This window comes from Phyllobates terribilis, unplaced genomic scaffold (genome assembly GCF_046119375.1).
Source record: "Phyllobates terribilis strain yellow unplaced genomic scaffold, ASM4611937v1 Scaffold_1__5_contigs__length_1240528914, whole genome shotgun sequence".
In the NCBI taxonomy this organism is placed as follows: Eukaryota; Metazoa; Chordata; class Amphibia; order Anura; family Dendrobatidae; genus Phyllobates; species Phyllobates terribilis.
This window is the reverse complement of record NW_027362761.1, coordinates 229,589,355-229,604,600: the sequence shown is the minus strand read 5'-3', so window position 1 is coordinate 229,604,600 and position 15,246 is coordinate 229,589,355.

The following is a 15,246-nucleotide window of genomic DNA, read 5'->3' as shown; positions in this document are numbered from 1 at the left end:
CATCCCCCCAATGAGTGAAATGCTCATCTGGTGTAGAGCTGCTATAGGTCTTAGAGGACAGAGCTACCAGGCAGTAGTAGAACCCCTTTGCTCCGAGCATAGACCCACGCTCTTAACCGCCAGGGGAGTGGTAGATGTACGTAATGGGAGGCTGCCAGTCCGTCTTCTCAACTTAGGGGAAGATGAGGTCAGACTGCCACGTTATGCCACTGTTGCCAAATTACATGCTGTCAATAACAACTGCATTCACGAGGCGGAGACCTTAACTTCACCAGACGAAGTGGAGGATAATGACCCTGCAACCCAGGTGGAGGATTGGTGTCAACAGCTCCATGTTGGGACAGACACCACTCCTGCCCATCAAAAACAGGGTGTCCACCGGGTGGTTCAAGAATACTTGCAGGTGTTCAGTAAACATCCACTTGACTTTGGGAGGGTTAAGGGGGTTCAACATCATATCCCCACAGGCAACCATTCCCCAATCAAAGAACGTTATAGGCCTATACCCCCAGCTCACTACCAGAAGGCAAAAGAAATGCTGCATGACATGAGGAAGGCGGGAGTGATAAGGGATAGTTGTAATCCCTGGGCGGCTCCCCTAGTGCTGGTTAGAAAAAAGGACGGGAGCATGAGAATGTGTGTAGATTACCGTCAAATAAATCGCATTACACATAAAGATGCATACCCTTTACCACGCATAGAGGAGTCCCTAGCTGCCTTAAAGTCTGCAAATTACTTTTCCACCCTTGACCTCACTAGTGGGTACTGGCAAGTAGCTGTGGCTGAGGAGGATCGGGAGAAGACGGCCTTCACCACCCCGATGGGACTCTGCAAGTTCAACAGTATTCCGTTTGGACTCTGCAATGCCCCCGGAACGTTCCAGAGATTGATGAAGTGCTGCCTGGGACACTGCAACTTCGAGACTGTGTTACTTTACCTGGATGACGTAATAGTGTATTCCAGAATGTATGAGGACCACTTGAAACACCTGGCAGAGGTATTTGAGTCACTGTCCCGGTACGGGATGAAGTTGAAGCCCTCAAAGTGCCACCTGCTCAAGAGAAAGGTACAGTACCTGGGGCACATTGTCAGTCCAGAAGGGGTAGCACCAGACCCGGAGAAAGTCACAGCCATCCAGAAGTGGCCAGAGCTGAAGAACCTCAAGGAGGTGCGTCAGTTCTTGGGACTAGTGGGATACTATCGGAGGTTCGTAAAGGACTACACCAAGAAGGCAGCTCCTCTGCAAGACCTCCTGGTAGGGCAGTCCCCCAAAGGCAGAAATCCCCCATTCCACTGGGGTAAGGAGCAAGCAGAGTCGTTTCAGGAGGTGAAGGAGTTCCTGACAGGCGATGAGATCCTAGCCTACCCTGACTACAGCCAACCGTTCCTGCTGTATACAGATGCCAGCAGCGAAGGGCTGGGTGCTGTTTTAAGTCAGAAGCAGAATGGCTAAGAGAAAGTGATCGCATACGCAAGCAGGAAGCTCCGCCTGACTGAGAGGAACCCAGAGAACTATAGCTGCTTCAAGTTGGAGTTCCTGGCCTTGGTCTGGGCCATCACTGAAAGGTTCAAGCACTACTTGGCCTCCAGCAAGTTCACTGCCTTTACTGATAACAACCCCTTGACCCATCTTGAAACAGCTAAGTTGGGGGCACTGGAACAACGATGGATGGCTGTCAAACTACCAATTTACAATTAAATACCGGGCGGGAAGCAAGAACGCCAATGCCGATGCCCTATCTAGGATGCCTCACCAGTCAGACACAGAAGAAGAAGTGGATGACCTGGAGGAGATAGAGCTACCTGCCTTTCATCGGAGTGGGATGATCCACGAGCAACGAGCTTCCATGAAGCAGCTATGAAAGACGTTAAACCCCCTGCCTCACCACAGCTGGAAGGAGACCCAGGACAGCGACCCGGTTGTCAGCCGCATCAAGGAGCTGATAACCCAAGAAGGTGCCTCCCTGGAGAAGGAAGTGTCTCTCCAAGCAAAGCAGCTGTGGAACGAGAGAAGCGGCTGTTTATCTACCGTGAGAAGCTGTGCCGGAGGTACGTCAATCCAAGAACTCATGAGATGGTATGGCAGATAGTGGTCCCGAAGACAGACATCCAGATGGTATTAGAAGCTTACCACGATCAGGCGGGGCACTTTGGCTGAAAAAGCTAGAGACCCTGCTGAAGTGTCGATTCTACTGGGTAGGAATGCGCAGCTCCATTGAGAGGTGGTGCCGGAACTGTGGACCCTGTGGCCTAAGAAGAAAAGACTTCAGCAGCCAGAAGGCACCCCTGCAACTCATCAAGACGACTTGGCCCCTGGAGATCGTGGCCCTGGACCATGTCAAGCTGTCCCCCAGCAGGTCAGGGTACTCCTATGCTCTGACCATGGTGGATCACTACTCACGTTTCCTGGTGGTCGCCCCCGTCAAAGACCTGACGGCGGAGACAGCAGCAAAGACGTAACCACAAACTTGATGACCAGTGGGAAAAAGACCCCTACACTGTGTTGCCGTCAAGGTTTGACAACAAGAAGACATGCATAATCAGTCGAGATGGAGGAAAAACATCTACAACAGTGTCCAGGGACCACCTAAAGTTGTGTCCAGACTTACTGAAACCCCAGGAAGAAGTGCCTCTCACAATCCCGGAAGAACCTAAAGAAACAGTGATCCACACTGACCTAGGAGACTTCCCAGCAGATTGGCCTCAAATGGGAGGTGCAGTAATCATTCCAGTACTCCAATTCTATGAACAGCCAGAAAACCCTCCACAGCAAGTTGAACCTGTAAGTGCTGCAGAAGAGCCAGCTCAAGAAGTGTCCCCAGATGAAAGATCCCCGGTAGGAGCAGAGCAAGAGGGCCCAGCCAATGGCAGATTTGCCAGTCCAAGAGAGAGGTTAAAGCAGTTTTACAACATGGGCACACGTAGAACTGGTAGAGTAACTGAGAATACAGACACTGATACCCCACAGACCACCGCACTACGCAGATCAACACATAGCACGAGAGGTAAACCCCCTGTGAGGTACACTCAGTAGTTGGTAAAAATTTCTGAAAATGTAGATAGTTACCCCTGGGGTATTGAGTAATACATTGAAATGTATTGAATTAATTGAGTATTTTCATGCATGTTTATTAATTTGTGCTTAACCTCATTAATTCCTTTATTCTTGGCATAAAGAACTGCGTGGCTGAGGACTGTGTGCAGCCCAAAAACTGCTTTTGTATATAATTGCACTCCTTGGAGTGCCCCTTTTAGGTGACCTCAGAAGAAAAACCTGTCTGGAGTGGCTCTTTTGGAGGTCCAACTCGGGATCTTCATGCCCTGCAGCCACCCCAGGGCCTACGTAGAGGGTTTAGGACAGGTCCCTCAAAACCACCAAGTACTCTACCTTGTGAGATGAACATCCTGTATGGGAACCTCACCATCGGAGACTTGAACTCTGAGGACACTCTGCTTTGTTATTGTTATGTAACATTTAAGATTCGTGCCTCCCATAAAGGGAAGATTGTTCTTGTATTGCTTATGTTTCCTATTGTCTTATAAAATGTACTTCAGCCCGGAAGTGCTGAGTTTAACTAGGGGGGAATGTGACGCCCAGCTGTGCTTGGTATCACAGATCCTAGAAGGGTGTATTGATGGATTCCTCCACAAGAGGCCCCCATAACCATTCATACATCTCCACCTTCCGCCTCAGACCACCAGAGGGAGCCCGTTAGGGATATATAAACAGGGAAGGTGGAGCCAGACGTCAGTTAGTCTAGACTGGAGTCGACAGAGAGCAAACCTGTTGAGAGAGTTCCTGCAGAGTGAGACACAGAAAGAGGTCAGTCTGCAGTGGAGCACAGTCGAGACTCAGTTGTAGCTCAGAGAGGTGAGCTTTAGGTGTGCCGGCGCCATAATATCGGTGAAGCGCGGCAAGCTGCTGTTAGTGTGAGTAGCCTAGTGAGGGCCCGAGTAGGCCGAAGGCAAGTGGAGAGTTAGTACATAGGGGGCAGAGGAGCTTACCTAGCTCACCCCGAATCCTTTACCGGACACCGGGTCCGATGTTTACCGGGATCTCTATGACCCAGTAAGGCAGACCGGAATCCCTGGGGAACTACAAGTCCCAGGATCGCTAAAGTGCTCATACGTAACAGAGCCAGGAGACACATAGGCCCCGTAAGTCGGGAGCGTGCACCCCAAGAAAAGACCCTACCACAAGGTCAGCCAGCGCAGGACAGAGACAAAGTTAGGCCTAGTTCCAGGCAGGTCAGAAACTTACTACGCAGAGGCAAGAGACAGGAGGCCTGAAACCCGCTCATTGGGGAGGATCCTGATATGCACCCTTCACCCTACAGTGCTCTGGGATGTGCCTGAATTTCCATCAGTAAAAGGTACTGAAGTGACCATCGTGTCTGTCCCTGTTCTTGCTCTGACCCGGCTGGGTCTCGTCTGTCCTGCATACCCCGTCATACACTGCCCTGAGACCTAGCTCCACCTGTGGGGAGCTATACCATCCGGCTGCCTTATCATCGGCCTCAGTGGACTGCGCAGCGCTGGTGATCCTCACCAGAAGCCACAGGTGGCGTCACAAACTCTTTTATAAACTTAACAAATTATCCACCCTTTTTAAGGAGTGACCCCAGGGTACGGACCCGGGAGCCGACCACCGCGACATCCCTAAAGGCCAGGCTAACGGCCCGGGTACCGAGTCATCCCCCATTCTCCCCTGGGCGAGTCATCTGGAACACGATTCCATTCTTTTTCAAAATGGTTTGCATCTTATCTGCACGCAGGGCTTTTGGCATTCTTCCACATTTGTTAAATACTATAGCAAGATATTCTTCAAGTTTCTGTGGAACTTCATCCTTACTGTGAAGCAGGTAGGCGACTGCATATCTGGAGTAGTCATCAATAAATGTGAGAAAATATCTCTTCTTGCTTGGAGTTTGAACACTCATTGGACCGCAAACATCTGTGTGTATCAAATCCAGTGGCTGTGTAGATCTAGTGGTGCTTATTTTAGGAAAGGATTTTCTGGACATTTTCCTTTAAGACAGCTAGTGCACTTCATCATTTGACTGCATTGCTTGATTTCCACACCATTTGTAAGTTGAACTAGCTTCCTTATTGCTTCTGGGTCTCTGTGCCCAAGACGTCTGTGCCTTATATGGATACAGTTCTTATACAGATCTTGTGTAGCACTGTAAACTCTTTCTTTGCATTTTAGCTGATAAAGTTCATTTTGGATTTTTCCTTCTGCAAGAGTGTGACCCTTCTTTGATATAGTGCAGCTGTTGTCTTTAAAAGTAACTTCATTCCCTTTTAACATAAGCTTCTTTACTGACAGAAGATTGCTTTCAAGACTGGTAACATAGAGAACATCCTTTACTGGGATCTTTCTGCTTTGTGCTGAGGAAACTGGACAGTGGAGGTAGCCATCTCCTATTCCTTCTGAAGTCATATATTGACCATTAGCTAAGTTTACCTTTTCTGACTTGCTTTCATCAAGGTCAGTGAAGAAATCCTTGTTATTTGTCATATGGCTGCTAGCACCAGAGTCTATACACCACATATGCTTTGCAGATGAGCCTGTACTGGTATTAAATGCAGTTTCAACACATGCAGACTTTTCCTCTACAGCTGTTTTCACCTTTTGATCACTGTTCTGCTTTTTAAGCTGACTCATTCTTGCTTTCCAAATTCTGCAGGCTGCTTTAAGGTGGGCCGGCTTTCTACAGACAAAACATTCACGAGTTTCCATTAGATTGCTCTTATTTTTAGGAAAGTCCTGTGTCTTTAATGCTGTTTCTGCTCTAGATTCAATACTGCTGCTTACAATGTGTGTTTTTCGCTTGAATTCATCTACAAGCTTGCCTTTGACATATTCTAGTGTGAGCTCATCATCTGGCCGTGCATCTAGTGCAGTGACAAGCGTGTCATAATTTTCTGGAAGACCACTTAATAGTAGTGCAGCAACATGAAAGTCTTTAATTTCTTCTCCAATGCCCATGAGATGCTCCACAATCTCTAGGGTGTTTCTTATATAGTCCTGCATATTCTGCCCATCACTTAGCTTAGACTGATGCAGTTTTCTCATGAGATAAAGCTTATTGTTTAGATTTGATCTTTCATGCACTTTCTGTAATTCATCCCACATCTCTTTTGCAGTTGCACATTTGCATATATGCACAATCTGATCATCATCTACACTGAGGGAGATAGTGCTTTGTGCTTTCTGATCCTTCTCTAGCCAATCATCTGGTAATGGATGAGGCACTTGTTCCTGCGTATATTTCCACGTACCTTCTCTTATGAGCAGCATTTTCACCTTAAATTTCCAAGATTGATAATTCTGATTGGTGAGACTTTGCACTGAGAACTTGCAGTGATCCCTGCTTGTGGACATCTTCTCTGTTGCTCTGTGCTGCTTTTGCTTTGGGCTTCTGTTGCTGTATTACTCTTCTGTGTCACTCCTGGGGTTCTGTGTCACGCTGGAGTTGTGTGTCATGCTGGGCCCATAACCTGTTGGCAGCGGATCATTCATGATACTCCCAAAGCGTGTTGACAACATAACAAAGCTTTAATTAGCTATAAACAGGTACAGATATGATAGGCTTTGTGGAATCAGGAATATACATATCTTATGTGTCTCTGTGCAGCATCAGCAGGCTGCTTCTCCTCTCATGCACAGGAAACTGAACACAGTCACATGGTCCTTCCTGTGTGTGAGCCTCTGGGAGTTTTTTTTTTAACTTTATAGACAATACACAAACCTAGCAATAGAACATTTACATACACAGGAATGGAGTTGCTGCACTAAACATATTCCAACAAAGATAGTGTTGCTCAGGCACATCCCACTGGGTGGAGCTGCATTAAGTATCCAGTGACTCTCAGCAATAGGCTGGGGACACATTAGGAAAGCGCGCACTGTTCCTTTAAGAATCAGGAAGTTCCAGTGCGGCAACCCTAAGCCAGCAGACAAGAGACATGCACACAGTAAGTAGAGGAGCATAGTGCACAGCCTGGACTGGTAGGTAAGTTGGCGGTCTTGCATGGTAGGAGATGGTAGGCCATGCCAGCACGCCGCCAGGGATGTTACAATTGTATAGTATACAATTATACTCTTCCCAGGCCAAATAGTCTCTAAAAGTGAAATTCAGATGTTTTATTAACCATATAAGCAAGGACATTAATGTCTCTTAGTTCACTGTGATCTTTACTAAACAAGTAGTTGCTGGTATTCTTATTCTCTTCTCCTAGATTGTTGTTAAATCTAAGACAAGAAGAGTAGGAGCTACATGTTTAATTGCAATCAGACAATCTCAGTATGAATGTAGAAGGCACTGTAATGTTTTCTGTAGAAATGTTAATTGCCAGAGTTATTTAAGTCAAACTCCTGTCTCAAATGTTTTCCAGAATAATCACTGAGATACAGCAGCAGCATAAAACATAAAGAGGCTCTTCATATGTAAATGCTCCAACATCTGCTATCAAATTATGTAATAATAAAGACACAGAAATTACTGGAAACTGCGCATATGTATTCTAAATATATTTGTAGCTCAAGCCAATGGTCATGAAAGATGGAAACAGCTTTTCAAAATGTTTTTTTAAACTATTCAGAAAATCTATATTTTTGAATGTTTATCATTAAAATATGCAGCATGCTCCAAACCAATGCTGCTCTGTGAGGAGAAATTCATTAACAAGGTGCCTACCAGTTGTTGATGAGGCATGGGTGAGGAAGTTGCTTTAACAGGAGTGATTGATAATCATACAATGATTAATCCTGCTACAACAAAACTGATGCATGTCACACATATGCACTTAATATATGCCTGATTCCTGTCACTTATATATCACATTATAAACCTCCTCTTCCAAAGAAGGTGAAATTGCAGTTCCAGCCTTAAATACTGCAGCCAGGGTCGAATTTCTGTCCAGAGGCTTCACTGATGACTCCATCTTTTGACAATCATGATGAAGGGTATAGGAAAGTCATAAGTTACATGCCCCTTAACCTCCCACATACCCCATGAAATAAATAGACTGCACACCACAACTGGATTAAATTGGCCACAGCAGCCTTTTATTAAACAAACAGTGTTAACCACAATTATTTGAACCATATTGGAAAACTTGGAGGGGTGGTCAGTTCATCATCAAAATTTTAGATTGCATAGAGCACATCTAGAACTACACAATGAGTGGTGTTTCAAAATTTTGCCCAAGTGGTCCAGGTACCAGGTTTTCCCGAACTGCCGGTACCAATTGCTCCTAGTTCTTGCAGTCTGATCAAAAATGTAAAATATGCCACTTCTAGTCCCAGATGTCATCTACAAACCCTAAAAATATGGGAAAGATTGCCGTTTTCTTCAAGAAGCAGCACCCATGAAAAGTGAGGCATCTTGGCCCCTTGTTAAGTCTATGGAGGGTTCAGGGTGCCCCCTTTTAACTACCGGTTTCTTCGCCACAGAAGGTCCAATCATCACCAAACTTTTATGGTGCATAGACAACATCTAGTTCTACACATGTAGTGGTGGCACTTATTTGTGACCCCAAGGGTCCAGAAACTAATTCTTCGAAAACTGCTGGTACGGATTGCTTCCGGTTACAGGGGTCCAATAGAAAATCCAAAAAAGCACCTTGTAGAGCTACATGTCCTCTACAAATCTTGAAAATTTGTGAAGGATTGCTCTTTTGCTTGAGGAGCAGCACATCCGAGAAGTGAGGCAACCCGGCTTCATGTTAAGTCTGTGGATGGTTAAGGGTAGTGTTGAGCCACCCCCGTAGTGTTCGGGTTCGGTTCGGTTCGTCGAACACCGGGATGTTCGAGGAACTGTTCGTCGAACTGTTCGTCGAACACCTTAGAACACCGTCGAACACCGTTAAAACCAATGGCAGGCAAACAAAAACACATAGAAACACAAAGAAAACACCTTCAAAGGTGTCCAAAAGCTGACAAACTGCTCAGAAGACGCTTTCTTTAAAAAAGCCGGCCGGCAATTCAGCAGCGGCATACACCGGTACCCGACAATTTAGACAAGAAGGAATAGAGCCTCACACATAGATTAGATAGATAGAAACATGTCAGTCACATATATATGAAGTACAGTGACAGTGTTGCTTACTGTACTTGTCATTTAGTGTAAAGGATTTATTAAAAAATATAATAGTGTTTTCATGCACCGTCTCTTTAAAAAAGCCGGCCGGCAATTCAGCATCTGTACCCGACAATTTATAACAGACAGAATAGAGCTTCACACATAGATTAGATAGATAGAAACATGTCAGTCACATATATATGAAGTACAGTGACAATGTTGCTTACTGTACTTGTCATTTAGTGTAAAGGATTTATTAAAAAAAATAATAGTGTTTTCATGCACCGTCACTTTAAAAAAGCCGGCCGGCAATTCAGCATCTGTACCCGACAATTTATAACAGACAGAATAGAGCTTCACACATAGATTAGATAGATAGAAACATGTCAGTCACATATATATGAAGTACAGTGATAGTGTTGGTTACTGTACTTGTCATTTAGTATTAAAATAAAGGATTTATTATTAAAAAAAATTGGCATGGGGTTCCCCTTAATTTTAGTCTCTAGCGGAGGTTAAGCAGACAGCTGGGGCAGATGTTTGAAGCCTGGGAAGGGGGTAATACCCACGGAGCTTCCCAGGCTACTAATATGAGCCCCCAGCTGAATACATAGACTTTACTAGCTATTAAAATGGGGGACCCCCCAAAAAAAATGACGTGGGGTCCCCCCTAATTTAATAGCTAGCAAAGGCTAGGCAGACAGCTGGGGGCTGATATTAATAGCCCAGGAAGGGTGCCATGAATATTGGCCCCCTCCCAGGCTAGAAACACCAGCCATCAGCCGCCCCAGAAATGGCGCATTCATAGAATGCGCCAATTCTGGCACTTAGCCTCGCTCTTCCACGCTGCCCTGGTGCGGTGGCAGGGGGTAATAGGGCTGGGGTTGATGTCAGCTTATAATGCCAGCTGACATCAAGCCCAGGTTAGTAATGGAGAGGCGTCTATAAGACACCCCCATTACTAACCCCATAGTCAAAGTTAAAAGAAAACACAAACACCCAGAATAAAGTCCTTTAATTGAAATAAAGACACAATCCTTTATTGTTCTAAATTAAACCATACTTACCATCACGCCCATTCCAGCTGAAGCCAACGATCTCCTGCAATAAAAGAAAAATAATAAAGCAACATCATCCTTACCTTTCCATGGTTCCCACGACAGCTTCAGCTCTGCTACATCGAGATGACAGGCTGGACCGCAGCAGAACGCTGCCATCCAGCCTGTCATCCCGCAGACACTGAGAAGCGCAGGCTTGCTTGCGCTCTGCAGTGTCTGGCTGTGACGGCATTAAGATGAGACGAGTTCATGTCCAATGAACTCGGCGCACCTCATGCACGTCACTGACAGCGTGGGAAAATTCTCACGCTGAAGCGCTGAGTGCAGGAGAATTCTCCCACGCTGTCAGTGACGTGCATAAGGTGAGCTCATGTCCAATGAACTCAGCTCACCTCCTGCACGTCACTGACAGCGTGGGAGAATTCTCCTGCACTCAGCGCTTCAGCGTGAGAATTCTCCCACGCTGAAATCCTGAGTGCAGGAGAATTTTCCCACGCTGTCAGTGACGTGCATAAGGTGAGCTCATGTCCAATGTACTCAGCTCACCTCCTGCACGTCACTGACAGCGTGGGAGAATTCTCCTGCACTCAGCGCTTCAGTGTGAGAATTCTCCCACGCTGAAGCGCTGAGTGCAGGAGAATTTTCCCACGCTGTCAGTGACGTGCATGAGGTGAGCCGAGTTCATTGGACATTAACTCGGCTCATCTGGATGCCCTCACAGAGAGACACTGTGGAGCGCAAGCAAGCCTGCGCTTCTCAGTGTCTGCGGGATGACAGGCTGGATGGCAGCGTTCTGCTGCGGTCCAGCCTGTCATCTCGATGTAGCAGAGCTGAAGCTGTCATGGGAACCATGGAAAGGCAAGGATGATGTTGCTTTATTATTTTTCTTTTATTTCAGGAGATCGTTGGCTTCAGCTGGAATGGGCGTGACGGTAAGTATGGTTTAATTTAGAACAATAAAGAATTGTGTGTTTATTTCAATTAAAGGACTTTTTTCTGGGTGTTGTGTTTTTTTTAAATACTTTACTAGAAATTCATGGTGGTCATGTCTAATATTGGCGTGACCCCATGAATTTTGGGCTTAGGGCCAGCTGATAATGCCAAGCTGGCCCTAACCCCTTTATTACCCAGTGAGCCACCGCATCAGGGCCCTGGATGAGTTGGGTACAGCGCCAGAAGATGGCGCTTCTATGAACGCGCCATTTTCCGGGGTGGCTGCGGACTGCAATTTGCAGCAGGGGTGGCCCAGAAAGCTTGGGCCTCCCTGCGCTGCGGATTCCAGCCCCCAGCTGCATAGTTGTACCTGGCTGGACACAAAAACAGGGCGAAGCCCCACGTCAATTTTCTTTAAATTATTTCATGAAATAATTAAGAAAAAAAGGGCTTCCCTATATTGTTGTGTCCGGCCAGCTACAAATAGGCAGCTGGTGGTTGGGGGCAGCCCGTTCCTGCCTGCTGCACCTGACTGGACACAAATATAGTGCGAAGCCCCACGTCAATTTTTTTTTAATTATTTCATGAATTTCCTGAAATAATTTAAAAAAATTGAAGTGGGGCTTCGCACTATATTTGTGTCCAGCCAGGTACAGCAGGCAGGAATGGGCTGCCCCCAACCACCAGCTGCCTATTTGTACCTGGCCGGACACAACAATATAGGGAAGGCCTTTTTTTCTTAATTATTTCATGAATTTCATGAAATAATTAAAAAAAATTGAAGTGGAGCTTCGCACTATATTTGTGTCCAGCCAGGTACAGCAGGCAGGAACGGGCTGCCCCCAACCACCAGCTGACTATTTGTACCTGGCCGGACACAACAATATAGGGAAGGCCTTTTTTTCTTAATTATTTCATGAATTTCATGAAATAATTAAAAAAAAAATACGTGGGGCTTCGCCCTATTTTTGTGTCCAGCCAGGTACAACTAGGCAGCTGGGGGCTGGAATCTGCAGCGCAGGGAGGCCCAAGCTTTCTGGGCCCCCCCCCGCTGCAAATTGCAGTCCGCAGCCACCCCGGAAAATGGCGCGTTCATAGAAGCGCCATCTTCTGGCGCTGTACCCAACTCATCCAGGGCCCTGGTGCGGTGGCTCACTGGGTAATAAAGGGGTTAGGGCCAGCTTGGTATTATCAGCTGGCCCCAAGCCCAAAATTCATGGGGTCACGCCAGTATTAGATATGACCGCCATGAATTTCTAGTAAAGTATTTAAAAAAAACACAACACCCAGAATAAAGTCCTTTAATTGAAATAAACACACAATTCTTTATTGTTCTAAATTAAACTATACTTACCATCACGCCCATTCCAGCTGAAGCCAACGATCTCCTGCAATAAAAGAAAAATAATAAACCAACCTCATCCTTACCTTTCCATGGTTCCCACGACAGCTTCAGCTCTGCTACATTGAGATGACAGGCTGGACCGCAGCAGAACGCTGCCATCCAGCCTGTCATGCCGCAGACACTGAGAAGAGCAGGCATGCTTGCGCTCCTCAGTGTCTCGCTGTGACGGCATCCAGATGAGCCGAGGTCATGTCCAATGAACTCGGCTCACCTCATGCACGTCACTGACAGCGTGGGAAAATTCTCACGCTGAAGTGCTGAGTGCAGGAGAATTCTCCCACGCTGTCAGTGACGTGCATGAGGTGAACTCATGTCCAATGAACTCAGCTCACCTCATGCACCTCACTGACAGCGTGGGAAAATTCTCCTGCACTCAGCACTTCAGCGTGAGAATTCTCCCACGTTGTCAGTGACGTGCATGAGGTGAGCCGAGTTCATTGGACATGACCTCGGCTCATCTTTATGCCGTCACAGAGAGACAATGTGGAGCGCAAGCATGCCTGCTCTTCTCAGTGTCTGCGGGATGACAGGCTGGATGGCGGCGTTCTGCTGCGGTCCAGCCTGTCATCTCGTTGTAGCAGAGCTGAAGCTGTCGTGGGAACCATGGAAAGGTAAGGATGAGGTTGCTTTATTATTTTATTTTTATTACAGGAGATCGTTGGCTTCAGCTGGAATGGGCGTGACGGTAAGTATGGTTTAATTTAGAACAATAAAGAATTGTGTCTTTATTTCAATTAAAGGACTTTATTCTGGGTGTTTGTGTTTTTTTTAACTTTGACTATGGGGTTAGTAATGGGGGTGCCTTATAGACGCCTCTCCATTACTAACCTGGGCTTGATGTCAGCTGGCATTATAAGCTGACATCAACCCCAGCCCTATTACCCCCTGCCACCGCACCAGGGCAGCGTGGAAGAGCGAGGCTAAGTGCCAGAATTGGCGCATCCTATGAATGCGCCATTTCTGGGGCGGCTGACGGCTGGTGTTTCTAGCCTGGGAGGGGTCCAATATTCATGGCTCCCTTCCTGGGCTATTAATATCAGCCCCCAGCTGTCTGCCTAGCCTTTGCTAGCTATTAAATTAGGGGGGACCCCTCGTCATTTTTTTGGGGGGGTCCCCCATTTTAATAGCTAGTAAAGGCTATGTATTCAGCTGGGGGCTGATATTAGTAGCCTGGGAAGCTCCGTGGGTATTACCCCCTTCCCAGGCTTCAAACATCTGCCCCAGCTGTCTGCTTAACCTCCGCTAGAGCCTAAAATTAAGGGGAACCCCACGCCAATTTTTTTAATAATAAATCCTTTATTTCAATACAGTAACCAACACTATCACTGTACTTCATATATATGTGACTGACATGTTTCTATCTATCTAATCTATGTGTGAAGCTCTATTCTGTCTGTTATAAATTGTCGGGTACAGATTGCTGAATTGCCGGCCGGCTTTCTTAAAGAGACGGTGCATGAAAACACTATTATTTTTTTTTAATAAATCCTTTACACTAAATGACAAGTACAGTAAGCAACACTGTCACTGTACTTCATATATATGTGACTGACATGTTTCTATCTATCTAATCTATGTGTGATTCTCTATTCCTTCTATTCTAAATTGTTGGGTACAGATGCTGAATTGCCGGCCGGCTTTTTTAAAGAGACGGTGCATGAAAACACTATTATTTTTTTTGATAAATCCTTTACGCTAAATGACAAGTACAGTAAGCAGCACTTTCACTGTACTTCGTATATATGTGGCTGACATGTTTATATCTATCTAATCTATGTGTGAAGCTCTATTCTTTCGTTTCTAAATTGTCGGGTACCGGTGTATGCCGCTGCTGAATTGCCGGCTTTTCATGTTTCACTGTTGGCACTGTTCCCATCGATTTGGGCAATCACTGTAATGCCACAACCACCATGGCTGTGGCATTACAGTGAGTGGCAGACAATCCCTGGATGATTGGTGCTCTAAATAGCACCAGACATGCAGGACACGCTTTTTCTGCACGAACGGTTATCGAACATAACCTCGAACAGCCGAATTTTTTGCAAATCGTTCGGGTTCATCGAACAACTCGAACACCGCCCAAAACAGCTTGAATTTGAGATTGGCGAACAGTTCTAGTCGAACACCGCTCATCTCTAGTTAAGGGTGCCCCCCTTCTGGTGCCGGTTTACCTGATGAAGAAAGTATTATCATCACCAAACTTTCATGTTGAATAGAGCACATCTAGACCTACACAATGAGTGGAGGCACTTATTTTTGGCCCCAGGTATAAAGAACTAGATTTTCCCAAAATGCCGGTACCGATTGCTTCTGGTTACGAGGGTCCAATAGAAAATCCAAAATAATCGTCTTGTCCCACTAGATGTCCTCTACAAATTCTGAAAATTTGGAGAGGATTGCTCTTTTCCTCGAGGAGCAGCACCCACGAGAAATGAGGCAACTCGGCCCCATGTTAAGTCTATGGATGGTTCGGAGTGCCCCCATTCCGATGCCGATTTCTTTGCCATGGAAGGTCCAATCGTAACAAAACTTTCAGGGTGCATATACCACATATAGACCTACACAAATAGGGTTGCCACTTATTTGTGGCTCCAGGGATCTGGGAACCAGGTCTTTTCGAGTAGCTGGTACTGATTGCTTCAGGTTCTGATTGAAAGTTCAAAATATGCTTCTTGTAACATCCCTGGTGGCGTGCTGGCATGGCTTACCACCTCCCACCATGGAAGACCGCCATCTTACCTATTAGTCCAGGCTGCACACT